We start from the raw sequence: 17179 nt of genomic DNA on the forward strand, positions 1-17179 counted from the left end.
CACCGTCATGGCGTGCCAATCCCAAAGCTCACGTCTTTCGGTGTTGCCCAGTGCCACCCTTCGGCGGCAGGCGCAACCCCACCCACCCTCTCTTGAGGTGGTGATCTTCACCGGCAAAGTGACTTCCTCATCTCTGGACCCTGATCTGTGGTAATGGGATCGCTTGGAATTAGGCCAGGGCAAAATCCCTGCTCGGCTTGCCGATGCTGGCAGCGGCGGCACCCGCAGGTGTCGTTTCCCTCCCTGGAGGCGCTGTCATGGCCTCTATCCATGCCCCTCTTCGAGCAACGGGGGAAACCCCTTGTCCGGTTCTTTGGATCAGACAGCGGCAGCGTCACGACGTCGCTCCCCTTCTTAAAGGCGCCATCTTGCTTGTTCGCGGCATCCCCAGTGTTGGATCTAGAGATGTTTGATGTTTGGCCGGTTCGGCTTGCCCCTCTACTTGGGTCTGGCTTGGTGGTTTAGCTGTGGTCTTTTCTTTTGTTCGGGCTGAGCATCCTGTGTCTCTCTGCTCCGGGTCCCATGTCCACGTCTTCTCTTGTATGCTTTCATGTTATGTGTTGTACCCTCCTATGTACTTTTATGCTTTCCTTCTATCAATGGAATGATACGCAAGCTTTGCGTATTCAAAAAAAAAAAAAAAAAAAACCCGCTAGGCAACCCGCCTAGCGAGGGCACTTGCGATCGCTAGCCATGCTAGGTCGTGCGATGCGGTAAATGTCACGTTTTGACTGCGTGGCGTTACCTTGTCCGTCCAATCGTATTGTACATTCGTGGTTTCAACTATGGTCACTGACGAGTGGGCCTTGTTAAGTGTGGGGCTAAAGAAATCAGATGAGTTTTGCCTTAGTTTGGGTATGGGTGGATATGTGGACGGGTGAAAACCCTAGCCTCCACATGTATGGGGTAAAAATCCCCACTCTCCTCCGCGCTGCCGCCTCCAGTCGTCAGCCTGGGAGCTCGTCCACCCGCCTTCCACCATGGCTTGCAGCAGCCAGAGAAGATGGAGAGGAGCTCGTCCACCACCATGGCTTGCAGCGGTCGGAGAAGATGGATAGGAGCTCGTACACCCACCTTCCGCCATGGCTTGCAGAGAAGATGGAGAGGAGCTCGTCCGCCCACCATGGCTTGCAGCGGTCGGAGAAGATGGAGAGAAGATCGTCCACCCACCTTCCACCATGGCTTGCAGCTGCCGGAGAAGATGGAAAGGATAGCAAGACCCTGCAAAATACGCACCCCTCGCCACCGGTGTCGTCGCAGATTTGAAAAGGTGAGCCTTACTCCTCTCTTGTTTCTCCTCCCCCCAGTCCTCTTCTCTCCCTTGGTGCTGCTCCTCCTAGGATCTCTCCCACCGTGGCTTAGTAAGGGGCTTGCTAAAAAAAGAGTATGGTGGTCCGATTTGGTTCTCTTGGTAGTATCTTTCTACCTTTTTTTGAGTTTCTAACTTTAATGCTTTGGTTTGTTGTTCTGCCACCAGGAGGAGTAGGAGGAGCCATGAAGGAGGAGGAATGAGACAAGCAGGAGGAAGATATATTCTTGTTCGATTTGGTTGTCATGGTGGCATCTTCCCTACTATCTCCTATCTTTTTAGTTTCTAACTTTTGATGCTTGGATTTGTTTTCTTGTCCAGCAGGAGTAGGAGGAGACATGGAGGATGAGAAAAGAGACAAGCAGGAGGAATAGAAGTACTTGGGCGTGCACTCGCCTTGTTTGATTTGGTTGTCATGGTGGCATCTTCCATCTCGATCATTTGCATGAGTACGACCTGGTAAGTTGCAAAATGTTATATGTCCATCATGCTCTGAACCACTTTTAGTGGTTGAGAGAAGAAACAATTATGCAAGCTCATAAGCAAGATACTTTTCATTTATTTAATTTTTGTTTGGTGCTTCATTTGCCACCCAAGCCAGTTAATACGCAGGAACAACATGTAATTCACGTACATGAGTCTTCTCTGATTCCTCTGTAATTCGAGAGGATGTGTTCAATTTGCCCACCATTTTCATGGTTGCCAACATGTGTTTAGTGTCCCAATTGCATAGGGAAGTGCTAACGATGCCTCTTCTGTGGCATGAAGGTCAATTTATCCTCTTCTTTTCACATATTTGTTGTTTTAGTAACAAGCATCTCCAGTTAATTACATAGTTGTTGTTTCACATAATTTCAAAGTGAGAATGAGTAGCAGTGCACTTTTAGGTCGAGTTCTAAGTAAATGAGTACAAGTTGAACGATACCTCTATGGAAAGAGTAGGACCAACAACACAATAATATCTCTCCTACTTGGTGAGTTTCTCTTGATGTGCAGTTCCTCCTAACTAATCTAGACTCGGCAAGTGGAGCTTGAGCCGAGGAGCGTGGACTCAATCCAGAGGAGGGGAGCAGTAGACGCAGCTCTCTTCTTCGCGCGCGTCTGCAATTTATTTACTTGTGATGCATTCATCTCTCTACAATGAGCATCTTGAGAAGAAGCTTTCGACTATGAGAGGTGAGTTTCTGTTAATCTAATGTTCCATACGTTTGTTGTACTGCTTGGAGCCTTGGGAATTATTTACCCAAAACCATCACAGTTGGGGCTAGGGTAACAACTTGATACCATATTTGAGTCAGGGCACAAAAAACCACCACATCTGCGCCTAACCAATAACACGGAGCACTGATGGTCTCATAAGCTCGCGAAAAAAGTCGTTCTGACCCCTTGGGCCCACTTGCCAGGCTGAGGTGGCGAAGACCAAAACTTTGACCAACTGATGTGGCAAATGAGATGCGGGCCCTGATACGTCTCCAACGTATCTATAATTTATGAAGTATTTATGCCATGTTTACACCAATTTTATATGGTTTTGGTATGATTTGATTAGAACTAACCCAGGCTGGCTCTGTTTTCAACAGAACTACCGTGGTGTCATTTTTTGTGCAGAAATATAAGTTTTTGGAATTGGCTGATAATTTACAGTGATTTTTTATGGGCCAAAAGAGACCCCCGAAGCACAAGAGCTAGATCAGAAGCTTCACGAGGAAGCCACAAGCCAGGGGGCGCGCCCCCACGGCTTGTTGTTGCCTCGTGGACCCCCTGACGTGAAACCGATGCAAAAAATTCCTATAAATATATAAACCCCCAAAAAGAAACCTAGATCAGGAGTTCCCCCGCCGCAAGCCTCTGTAGCCACCAAAAACCAATCGGACCCCGTTTCGGCACCCTGCTGGAGGGGGAAATCATCACCGGTGGCCATCTTCATCATCTCGGCGGTCTCCATGCACTGGTGCGCGTCGGTCCTAAACAAACGGTTTTTAACCCCTTTCCGCGACGGCATTTGAAACCATCGCCAAGTGAGTGTGTGCGATAGGGTGTCCTTCCCACACGACCCAGAAAACGGCGGGGATAGGCCCTCCTGGGACCCAGGCTGGGGCCATGTGCGATCGGGCGAGGCGTCGAAACCCAATCATTTCCGTAGGTATGTACATCCCACACGGTAATCCGAGAAAATCATTTCCATAGGTATGTACATCCCACACGGTAATCCGAGAAAATCATTTCCGTAGGTATGTACATCCCACACGGTGAATCCCAGAAAAACATTTCCGTTCGCATGTATATCACACACAGTCAATCCAAGGAATACGTTTCCGTTCTTATGTACATCCCACACAGTCAATCCAGGGAAAACGTTTTCGTTCGGACGTACATCCCACACAGTTTTATGTGTAGGCTCGTGTGTGAAAGGTGTAACTATCACACACGGTCTTCCTTGGTTAACTGTTGGATTTTATCAACTATATCACACCCGATTTGATGAAGAAAACTGTGTGGCATTAGGCTATCCATCGCAAGCGCTTTTACTGCTAGAACCGTTTGCAAAGGTCCATGACACATTTAGCAGGTTTATTAGTTTATAATTAATAATTCCAGTATTACGCAAATTCACATTTCATATCGAACAACTGTTTGCCAATTTCATATCAGGCACATAAATATATTATAACATCACAGTGCGGTAGCTACATGAAAACAGCACAATACAACATATAGCTAGTTCAACTTCATAACAACAATATATTCATTTCCCTAATCGAGATCATCCTGGCTCGTCTTATCCACCTCTGCTTTCAGTTCAGTAAGAACCCGTTTTGCATGGGCCAACTGGGAAAGTGCCTCCTCCTTCGCCAACACCACCTTAGCAAAGTCTGATTTAAAAAATCTGAGCTCGTTCTCCACCTTCAACTTTTTATCCTGCATCTTGAAATATGCTTCAACGTTGACAAGACTTTCTCTAAGCCTACGTGTGTTCTCTTCCTCATACATGCTCCAGAGCTTCGTTAGGCACATCTTCAAAGACTGTGGCCACTCTTGATCAACCCACTCCAAGTAAGAACACTTCCGTTCATCCTATAATATTTAAAACTAGATCAGTAACAATTGTAGGGGAAATGGGTTTATAGCAACATAGAATATCACCAATGCTTATGTTGAAAAACTGAAGAAACATGTTAATTATGACATATCTTCTCAAAAAGATCAATGTGCAAATGAAATAATTGGTACTGAGACAACAACCAAATTCTGGAACATCAGAAGTTATAATTAACTACAACGACGCTACAAGTTCTTACTCATGTACAATAAATAACAAATTGAACATTTTATGAGGAAGGTAAATATAACTGCAACAGCATAGCGACAGTGTTTGGATGACAGCAAATTGATACTAACAGGTGTGTACATGCAAAAATTTAGTAACATAGAACTAATAGCACTAAGGCTGTCCACTATGTATGCCAAAACTGGGGTAAAGACAACTGTTGCTACATCTCGCACCGGTGCCCTGCACTGGCGAGCCGATGCAGCGGAGAAAAAATCATGGACCCGGACTCTGGAGCACGTAGTTACTCCGATGCCCAGTTCCTTCGTGCCATAAAGATTTAGTATTTTACTGCTTGGCTGCTCGGATGTGTGGACCAAAGTTGGCTGCACAAACTATTGAAGCGGTGCCAAATAATTTTCTAATGGCACCGCTGATGAGATGGCAACAATTTAAGATACTAGGTACAAACTGTGACACTGTCTTAGGATGCGTTTGGTTGAAGCTGTGGTATGAATGGGTGGGGACTGTGATAGTGTCTGAATCACATCTAACAAATGATTTGTAACAAAGAAAGAGGGTCTAACCTTCTCTGCACAGGCCAGAAACTTCCTCCCACTGTCCACAGAATCAAACGCAACTAGCTTCACGCATGGAGATTGATGGTGACAACGAGCAGATAGATCTTCAGCCACCCCGCTCCATCTGTTGCCACTGATGGTCTTAGGGAGCTACAAGAGGAAGAAACGACTCAAATCGACCTCTGGGTAAAAATCCTTCATTCCAAGTCATAGCCCGAGAGAGAGAGAAGAGAGGCATACCCGGGTGGTGAAGGAGTAGTCGCCGGAGGAGGAACCGCTGGAGATGTCTTTGAAGAAGACCATGGCGACCCCGGCGGTGGGATGCGAGACGGCGAGAGCGAGGAAGTGGCTGTAGCTTAGCAAGGAAGGAAGGAAGGAAGGAGGAAACAGGGGAAATGTGACTTGTGATCGGGGAGAAAAGGGGGTGGGGAAGGGGGCGGGGGTAGATATTTTGGCGGTAGGCCAAAATTTTGGAAATGTGGAGGGAAACTTTACGCGCGGTGCCGCCAGACCATTCACTTTGAATGATTGTGTGCATCGCAAACGATTGTTCTGCTTTACGCGCATGGGATGAGTTTGATAATTCAAATTTTGGTCTCAAGGCATGGGCACATTCACTTTCAACGCACGCGGTGCCGCCGGACCATTTACTTTGAACGATTGTGTGCATCACAAACGATTCTTCTGCTTTATGCGCATGGGATGAGTTTGATAATTCAAATTGTTCTGGAAATTTCCCCGGGTACGTCATTGCATAATTTAACATCGCTTGCTAATTTGGGCACACAAAAGAGCATACAGCAGACATACCACACTTACTGAATCGAGCAATTTTAGTAATTACACAGAGCCAGTTGACCTAAACATTGCTCTAACAAAAGACCAGCATTAAAAACAAAGCCTAAGTACGCATAATTAAAAATGCGCCACCGCGCCAGCCTATGCATCGCCGGTGTGAGATGAGACGTCGATGACTTGTCCTGGCGACATGCCGCCGTTGGTGGACTCCGCGTCCCCCTGCTGAAGTTGACCGCGTCCTCGTCCTCGTCCTCGGCGCGGCCCTCAAGGTTGTAGTACTCGTAGTAGTGGCTGCGCCAGAGCTCACGTTGGTACTCCACCGCCGATTCCTCGACGGACAGACTCTTCTCTACCTCGACCTCAGCCACGCGCAACTCCTCCTCCCGGTGCTCCTCGATCTCCGCCGCCTCCTGCATCTCCAGCTCCCGCTCGGCGACCTCATGAGGAAGCAGGTGCTCCATGGCCACCGCCGCCTTTTCAGACATGGGTTGCATGCTGGAGTCCGAGGTGGCCTGGAATATATTGGCGTGTGCATCCTCGATCTTGCCGTGGATGGCCTCGACCCGGGCCAGGGCGACATCAGCGGCACGTACGGCAGCTCGAGCACTCTCGGCGTTTGCAGCCGCCGTCGCAGCAGCAGCTGCAGCCGTCTCGGCTGCTGCAGCTACCCTGTCGGCTGCCGCAGACGCCCTCTTGGCGGAAGCGGCCGCGCTCAATGCGGATGCGGCGGCACTCTCGGCGTAGGCGGTTGCGCTCTCGGCGCAGGCGGCGGCGCTCGGGGGGGGGGGGGGGGGGACGCGGCCATCGTATGGGCCTTCACGAAACGTTTCCATGGCGTCATCTTTGCAAGAAGGGGGTGCGGGAATGGGGATCGGGATTTGTGGATTCGGGGGTTGCCAGCACTAGAGCAGACGAGCTGGCGAAGCTTAAGGAGGGAGACTTAAATAGACCCAGATATTTTCATCGCAAACGGTTCCTAGAAAACAACTGTGTGTGACGTTGTAGATATTTTTTATTAGCTGTGAAAGACGAATTTGGAATAAAGTGCCAACGGATGGTGTTTTAAATGAACGAGAAATTTTGTAGTACTAATACAATTGTCATGTCAAATTTTGGAAAATTTTAGGGGTCATTTGACCTTCTAAGACATTTAAGTGATTTTCTAGCCATTTAATGACCGTAATTGAAATTTGAACTACCTATACATGCAACAGCTAACCATAACGGTTTGAAAACTGATATTTCGTGTACTTGTGTGCAATTTAATTCCATGTGCAGTAAATTGGAAGGAATTTTCAAATATATTGGTCTAACGGCTATGACACAATCAAGCATGGAGTGACATGGCATTTTAATTCCAAAAAATAAAAAAAATCAGAAACACATGAAACCTTGGTTGATGTAATGTCATGCCACCAAGATGATGTGGTAAAAAATTGGCATGTTTGACCAAAGTTCGGACACACACCCCTCACAAACCGGAGCAACTCACTAGAAGGCTCGTGGTTCCGAGAGGGAACAATGCATGTTTGATGACGAAAGGGAGATAGCTTCCTCTTACGGCCTTCAATTTTTTTTCTACGTCTAACATGCACTACTACAACTGTAATGTGAAATTTTTGAAAATTCTAGGGGTCATTTGACCTTTTAAAGACATTTATGTGATTTTCTAGCCATTTAATGACCGTAATTCAAATTTGAACTACATCTACATGCAACGCCTAACCAAAACGGTTTGAAAAAACATATTGGTGTACTTGTGTGCGAGTTAATTCCATGTGTAGTAAACTAGAAGGAATTTTCAAACATATTTGTATCACGACATGGACACATATGCATGAATATGTATGCATGGAGTGGCATGGCATTTTAATTGCAAAAAAAATCAGAAACACATGAAACCTTGGTTGATGTAATGTCATGCCACCAAGATAATGTGGTAAAAAAATTGGCCTATTTGACGAAAGTTTGGACACACACCCCTCACAAACCGGAACAACTCACTAAAAGGTTCGTGGTTCCGAGAGGGAATAATGCATGTTTGTTGACAAACGGGAGATAGCTTCCTCTTATAGCCTTCAAAATTTTTCTACGTCTAACGTGCACTACTACAACTATAATGTGAAATTTTGGAAAATTCTAGTGGTCATTTGACCTTTTAAAGACATTTAAGTGATTTTCTAACCATTTAATGACCGTAATTCAAATTTGAACTACATCTACATGCAACGCCTAACCAAAATGGTTTGAAAAATCATATATGTGTACTTGTGTGCGAGTTAATTCCATGTGCGGTAAATTAGAAGGAATTTTCAAACATATTGGTCTCACGACATGGACATTTGCATACGTATGCATGGAGTGACATGGCATTTTAATTCAAAAAAATAGAAAAATAATCAGAAACACATGAAACCTTGGTTGATGTAATGTCATACCACCAAGATGATGTGGTAAAGAAATTGGCATGTTTGACGAACGTTTGGACACACGCCCCTCACAAACCGGAGCAACTCGCTAGAAGGTTCGTGGTTCCGAGAGGGAAGAATGCATGTTTGATGACGAACGGGAGATAGCTTCCTCTTACGACCTTCAAATTTTGTCCTACGTTTAACGTGTAACTGTCATGTGAAAATTTTGTAAATTTCAGGGGTCATTTGACCTTCTAAAGACATTTAAGTGATCTTCTAACCATTTAATGACCGTAATTCAAATTTGAAGTACATGTACATGCAACGCCCGGTTTGAAAATTCATATTTTTGTGTACTTGTGTGCGAGTTAATTCCATGTGCAGTAAATTAGTAGGAAATTTCAAACATATTGGTGTCAAGGCATGGGCACATGCATGGAGTGCATGCCATGGCATTTTAATTCCAAAACCTTGCTTGATTTAATGTCATGCCACCAAGATGATGTGGTAAAAAATTTGGCCTGTTTGACGAAAGTTTGGACACACCCCCCTCACAAACTGGAGCAACTCACTAGAAGGTTCGTGGTTCCGAGAGGGAACAATGCATGTTTGCTGACGGACGGGAGATAGCTTCCTCTTATGGCCTTCAAATTTTTTCCTACGTTTAACGTGCACTAATACAACTGTCATGTGAAAATTTGGAAATTTTCAGGGGTCATTTGACCTTTTAAAGACATTTAAGTGATTTTCTAACCATTTAATGACCGTAATTCAAATTTGAACTACATCTACATGCAATGCCTAACCAAAACGGTTTGAAAAATCATATTTTTGTGTACTTGTGTGCGAGTTAAAAAATCATCAGACGATCTAAATATCTGGTGTTCAAAAAAGAAAATGTAAAGATCTAGCAAGACAACCGGCCCCCACACGATTGGCACTCTATCTCGCAGCTCGAGGTTTGATAGGTGATTAGCGGGGATCATTAATCAGACACGGTTCTATATTGGAAACCATTAGCTATTATGTTCACACACGGATTTGCTGCGGGAATTGTGTGTAACTCAAACTACAGTACTCGTAAATTCCGGCGACCAGCGTGTGTACTGTCCCCGTCGATCTAGATTCTGGCCGTTAATAAATACTACCTTGCTCACGTCGTCCCGCCTGCATTCTCATCTACATCCTCCCCTCGCTCGCCCTCTCTCTCTCTCTCAAATCTCTGCCATGGTGCCGCCGGTCTGCCCACGCGCCGACGAGGAGTCGCTGCGCCCCGAGGACGCTCACTCGATTAGAAGCGACGAGGAACCCTATGCACCGCCTGTCGAGGTTGCGCCGGACCCCCCAACTTTTGATTGATTTTGGGGCCAGTACAATCTTTGTCTCTTGAAGTCGCTGCCGCCGGCTGAGAAAGCCAGGCAAGTGGCGTTCAAGAAGGAGATGGCGGAGGAGGAAGTCAGGTACCAGGCGGCCTGTGAAGCCCGTGATGCCGCCTGGAAAAAGCAGGCGGCGGAGCTTTGGGGGCGGGCGCGTCGTCGTGCCGAGGAGGTGTACGATGACGGGTACTTTGCGACGAAAGTCATAGGTGCTGGGTGCCTCGCCGCTGCGTGGAGGTGGGCCGATAAGCTCCAGCATGCCACCGATGAGAGGAGCTCCGGTGGGCACCCAACAAAATTGCAAGATCGGCCACGCGCGTCCGCCAGCAAGAGGCAGATCGGTACGTCAATGATAACCCACAAGTATAGGGGATCAATTGTAGCCTCTTTCGATAAGTAAGTGTGTCGAACCCAACGAGGAGCTAAAGGTAGAACAAATATTCCCTCAAGTTCTATCGACCACCGATACAACTCTACACACGCTTAACGTTCGCTTTACCTAGAACAAGTATGAAACTAGAAGTACTTTGTAGGTGTTTTTGGATGGGTTTCCAAGATAATAAAGAGCACGTAAATAAAAAGTAGGGGATGTTTAGATAAAGACACAACTAAATTAGTTTTAGTAAAGAGCTTTTTGTCACGAGAAAGTTATTTGTCCCTTGGCAATCGATAACTAGACCGGTAATCACTATTGCAATTTTATATGAGGGAGAGGCATAAGCTAACATACTTCCTCTACTTGGATCATATGCACTTATGATTGGAACTCTAGCAAGCATCCGCAACTACTAAAGATCATTAAGGTAAAACCCAACCATAGCATTAAAGTATCAAGTCCTCTTTCTTCCCATACGTAAACAACTTACTTACTCGGGTATATGCTTTTGTCACTCACGCCACCCACCATAAGAAAATCATGAACATATTGCAAACCCTACAGTGGGAATCCCTCATGCTTGCGCGACACGGAGAGCACCATAGGACAGCACCAATAATAAAACATGCAACTCAAACCAATCACGATCATCAATTAACCCATAGGACAAAACGGATCTACTCAAACGTCATAGGATAGCCATACATCATTGGGAAATAATATATAGCGTTGAGCACCATGTTTAAGTAGAGATTACAACGGGTAAGAGAGGGGATACATCACTGCATAGAGGGGGGAAGAGTTGGTGATGATGGAGGTGAAGTTGTTGGTGAAGATTGCAGTGATGATGATGGCCCCCGGTGGCACTCCGGCGCCACCAGAAGCGAGGGGGAGAGAGCCCCCTCCTTCTTCTTCTTCCTTGACCTCCTCCCTAGATGGGAGAAGGGTTTCCCCTCTGGTCCTTGGTCTCCATGGCATGGGAGGGGCGAGAGCCCCTCCGAGATTGGATCTGTCTCTCTGTCTCTCTTTGTTTCTGCGTTCTGGATTCTGCCCTTTCACCGTTTCTTTTATAACCGGAGATCCGTAACTCCGATTGGGTGAATTTTGGACACGATCTCTATCTGGAAATTAGATTTCTTGCGGCGAAAGAAGGTCTCCAACCACCTTACGGGGTGGCCACGAGGGTCCAGGGCGCGCCTGACCCCCTGCCTCGTGGCCCCCTCGGGCATCGTATCGCGGTTATTATTCTTCCCAAAAATCATAAATATTCCAAAAAAAATCTCCGTCAGTTTTTATCCCATTTGGACTCTGTTTGATATGGGTTCTCTGCGAAACAAAAAACATGCAACAGACATGAACTGGCACTGGGCACTGGATCAATATGTTAGTCCCAAAAATAGTATAAAAAGTTGCCAAAAGTATATGAAAGTTGTATAATTTTGGCATGGAACAATAAAAAATTATAGATACGACGGAGACGTATCAGCATCCCCAAGCTTAATTCCTGCTCGTCCTCAAGTAGGTAAATGATAAACAAGATAATTTTTGATGTGGAATGCTACCTAGCATAATCTTGATCACATAATCTAATCATGGCATGAATATTAAGACACGAGTGATTCAAAGCAATAGTCTATCATTTGACATTAAGACAATAATACTTCAAGCATACTAACCAAGCAATTATGTCTTATCAAAATAACATATCCAAAGAAAGCTCATCCCTACAAAATCATATAGTCTGGTTATGCTCCATTTTCACCACACAAAACATTCAAATCATGCACAACCCCGATGACAAGCCGAGCAATTGGTTCATACTTTTTAACGCGCTTTAGCCTTTTCAACCCTCACGCAATACATGAGCGCAAGCCATGGACATAGCACTATGGGTGGAATAGAATATGATGATGGAGGTTTGTGTGAGGAAGACAAAAAAGGAGAAAGTCTCACATCGACGCGGCTAATCAACGGGCTATGGAGATGCCCATCAATTGATGTTAATGTGAGGAGTAGGGATTGCCATGCAACGGATGCACTGGAGCTATAAGTATATGAAAGCTCAAACTGAAACTAAGTGGGTGTGCATCCAACTTGCTTGCTCATGAAGACCTAGAGCATTTGAGGAAGCCCATCATTGGAATATACAAGCCAAGTTCTATAATGAAAATTCCCACTAGTATATGAAAGTGATAACTCAAGAGACTCTCTATATGAAGAACATGGTGCTACTCTGAAGCACAAGTGTGGTAAAAGGATAGTAACGTTGTCCCTTCTCTGTTTTTCTCTCATTTTTTTGGGCCTTCTCTTTTTTTGGACTTTCTCTTTTTTTCTTTTATTTTTATTTTTTTTCGTCCGGAGTCTCATCCCGACTTGTGGGGGAATCATAGTCTCCATCATCCTTTCCTCACTGGGACAATGCTCTAATAATGATGATCATCACACTTTTATTTACTTACAACTCAATATTATAACTCGATACTAGAACAAAGATATGACTCTATATGAATGCCTCCGGCAGTGTACCAGCATGTGCAATGATCTAGCGTAGCAATGACATCAAAAAATGGACAAGCCATGAAAACATCATGCTAGCTATCTTACGATCATGCAAAGCAATATGACAATAAATGCTCAAGTCATGTATATGATGATGATGGAAGTTGCATGGCAATATATCTCGGAATGGCTATGGAAATGCCATGATAGGTAGGTATGGTGGCTGTTTTGAGGAAGATATAAGGAGGTTTATGTGTGATAGAGCGTATCGTATCACGGGGTTTGGATGCACCGGCGAAGTTTGCACCAACTCTCGAGGTGAGAAAGGGCAATGCACGGTACCGAAGAGGCTAGCAATAATGGAAGGGTGAGAGTGTGTATAATCCATGGACTCAACATTAGTCATAAAGAACTCATATACTTATTGCAAAAGTTTATTAGCCCTCGAAGCAAAGTACTACTACGCATGCTCCTAGGGGGATAGATTGATAGGAAAAGACCATCGCTCGTCCCCGACCGCCACTCATAAGGAAGACAATCAATAAATACCCCATGCTCCAACTTCGTTACATAACGGTTCACCATACGTGCATGCTACGGGACTTGCAAACCTCAACACAAGTATTTCTCAATTTCACAATTACTCAACTAGCACGACTCTAATATCACCACCTTTATATCGCAAAACTATTGCAAGGAATCAAACATATCATATTCAGTGATCTACAAGTTTTATGTAGGATTTTATGACTAACCATGTGAATGACCAGTTCCTGTCATCTCTCTAAATAGATATAAGTGAAGCAAGAGAGTTTAATTATTTCTACAAAAGATATGCCCATGCTCTAACAAATATAAGTGAAGAAAAAGAGCATTCTACAAATGGCGGTTTTCTATGTGAAGAGAAACAGGCAATTCAAACTTCAAATGATATAAGTGAAGCACATGAAGCATTCTATAAAGCCATACTCAAAGAATATAAGTGAAGTGCAATGAGCGTTCTATAAATCAACCAAGGACTATCTCATACCAGCATGGTGCATAAAAGAAAAATAAAAACTAAATGCAAAAGACGCTCCAAGATTTGCACATATCGCATGAACGAAACGAATCCGAAAACATACCGATACTTGTTGAAGAAAGAGGGGATGCCTTCCGGGGCATCCCCAAGCTTAGACGCTTGAGTCTCCTTGAATATTTACTTGGGGTGACTTGGGCATCACCAAGCTTGAGCTCTTGCCTCTCCTCCTTTTCCTCATATCGAGACCTTCTCGATCATCGAACACTTCATCCACACAAAACTTCAACAGAAAACTCGGTAAGATCCGTTAGTATAATAAAGCAAATCACTACTCTAAGTACTGTTGCAAACCAATTCATATTTTGTTTTTGCATTATAGCTACTGTAATATAACTTTTCCATGGCTTAATCCACTGATAGGAATTGATAGTTTCATCAAAACAAGCAAACTATGCATCAAAAACAGAATCTGTCTAAAACAGAACAGTCTGTAACAATCTGAACATTAAGCATACTTCTGGTACTTCAAAAATTCTTCCAAAATTAGGAAATATAAAAAATTTGTATAGAAAGACATTTCAAAAAATTTCAGAACCGTTTGACATTTCAGTAAAAAATGAAAAATCATGCACTACAGCCAAAGTTTCTGTCCTACACCGTACAAACCAACAAGCATTGTAAACATCCTAAAGGCAAACCTTGGCACATTATTTTGATAATACAATGGAATTGTACAAGGGGATAATTATTTTTATTTAAAAGTTTCTGTAATCAAGATTCACAAAGTTTCCATGAGCATGAACAAAGTTCAAGGAGCTCTCCCACTTCAACAATGCTTGTCTTTCTCACTTTCACTTTCCTTTTTGAAAAGTTTTAGGCTCCCCTCTTTATTTTTTGTGTTTTTAAACTATATAAAAGCACTCAACAGAAATAAATGACTCTCTAAAACTTCCGGGTTGTCTCCCTGGCAGCGCTTTCTTTAAAGCCATTAAGCTAGGCATATAGTGCTCAAGTAGTGAATGCACCCGGATCCCAAGGTATATCAAAGCCAATTTTAATTAGCAAAGATTTGTAATTTAGTAGTGAGCACAACGTAACATATATCATGTAATGACGAAGTCTAACTCTCTTCCTATGCATTGGCATGTCATAAAAGAACAATTCATGCACACATAGTAAAGGCCAATGCATAGTATAAATAGTTTCTTGCAATTTTATCATGTTGGAAACATAGAGAGGTGGAGATATAGTTCCTCTCTCATAATAATTGCAAGTAGGAGCAGCAGGCACATGCATATTATATCTATCAAAATCACCATGTGCAACGGTAAAAGGCAACCCATCAATATAATCCTTAGTAAAGGCAAACTTCTCCGATATAGTGTAGTCGGGAGAATTCAAAAAGATAATAGGACTATCATGCGTGGGTGCAATAGCAACAATTTCATGTTCAACATAAGGAACTATAGCAATTTCATCTCCATAAGCATAATTCATATTGGCATCTTGGCCACAAGCATAGCAAGCATCATCAAAAAGGGATATTTCAAGAGAATCAACGGGATTATAACAGTCATCATAGCAATCATCCTTCGGTAAGCACGAAGGGAAATTAAACAATGTATGACTTGAAGAGTTACTCTCATTAGAAGGTGGGAACGGGTGATCAATCCGCTCTTCCTCCTTTGGTTCTGCACTCTCCTCCTCATCTTTTTCATCCAATGAGCTCACAGTTTCATCAATTTCTTCTTCCATAGACTCCTGCAAAATATTAGTCTCTTCTTGGACAGCGGAGACTTTCTCAATAAATGCATCAATATCGGCATTGTATTCATAATTCTCATAGCAATATTTAAGGATAGCTAAATTTTCAGGTCTATAAACAGCATCATAAAGATTTTCACACTCTTTAAATATAGATTCAATTTCATAAGCACCCATAAAAGCAACAAATTCTTCTATTTGTTCCACATCATAGTAATCATATATACCTCTAGCATAAGAAGCCAAGGTTTCATTATCATTAAATTTGCATGAAAACGGAAGGTGTGGAGACTTCATCCTAGAGCAACAAGTATAATCATATCTCAAGCATAGTTGCCTAGCATACCACTTCAACATATAAATTTGATCCCATAATAGTTTCCCTTTTTGAGTCAAGCGATAATCCCTAAAGTATTCACGTTCATCCAACGTGTCTCCCATTACTAAATTGAATGGGGTTTTCTCGGGATTATCAAAGTAGTACATAATATCTATCACATAACGGGCATCGAGGGTTTTAGGAGGTTCCCCATCTCCATGAGTAGCAAGTAAACCTAATTTTTTTGTATTTCGTGTTCATATCCATAACTAAAGATAGATAACAACTAAGAACAGCAAATAAAAATTACTTAGTGATAAAGAAAACAAGCACACACGAGAATATTCACCCCACGCTATTGCTCCCCGGCAACGGCGCCAGAAAAAGGTCTTGATAACCCACAAGTATAGGGGATCAATTGTAGCCTCTTTCGATAAGTAAGAGTGTCGAAACCAATGAGGAGCTAAAGGTAGAACAAATATTCCCTCAAGTTCTACCGACCACCGATACAACTCTACACACGCTTAACGTTCGCTTTACCTAGAACAAGCATGAAACTAGAAGTACTTTGTAGGTGTTTTTGGATGGGTTTCCAAGATAATAAAGAGCACATAAATAAAAAGTAGGGTCTGATTAGATAAAGACACAACTAAATTAGTTTTATTAAATAGCTTTTTGTCACGAGAAAGTTATTTGTCCCTAGGCAATCGATAACTAGACCGGTAATCACTATTGCAATTTTATATGAGGGAGAGGCATAAGCTAACATACTTTCTCTACTTGGATCATGTGCACTTATGATTGGAACTCTAGCAAGCATCCGCAACTACTAAAGATCATTAAGGTAAAACCCAACCATAGCATTAAAGTATCAAGTCCTCTTTCTCCCCATACGTAAACAACTTACTTACTCGGGTATATGCTTCTGTCACTCACGCCACCCACCATAAGCAAATCATGAACATATTGCAAACCCTACAGCGGGAATCCCTCACGCTTGCACGACACGGAGAGCACCATAGGACAGCACCAATAATAAAACATGCAACTCAAACCAATCACGATCATCAATTAACCCATAGGACAAAACGGATCTACTCAAACATCATAGGATAGCCATACATCATTGGGAAATAATATATAGCGTTGAGCACCATGTTTAAGTAGAGATTACAGCGGGTAAGAGAGGGGATACACCGCTGCATAGAGGGGGGAAGAGTTGGTGATGATGGCGGTGAAGTTGTTGGTGAAGATTGCGGTGATGATGATGGCCCCCGGTGGTACTCCGGCGCCACCAGAAGCGAGGGGGAGAGGGGCCCCCTCCTTCTTCTTCTTCCTTGACCTCCTCCCTAGATGGGAGTAGGGTTTCCCCTCTGGTCCTTGGTCTCCATGGCATGGGAGGGGCGAGAGCCCCTCCGAGATTGGATCTGTCTCTCTGTCTCTCTCCGTTTCTGCGT

This window comes from Aegilops tauschii, chromosome 6 (genome assembly GCF_002575655.3).
Source record: "Aegilops tauschii subsp. strangulata cultivar AL8/78 chromosome 6, Aet v6.0, whole genome shotgun sequence".
In the NCBI taxonomy this organism is placed as follows: Eukaryota; Viridiplantae; Streptophyta; class Magnoliopsida; order Poales; family Poaceae; genus Aegilops; species Aegilops tauschii.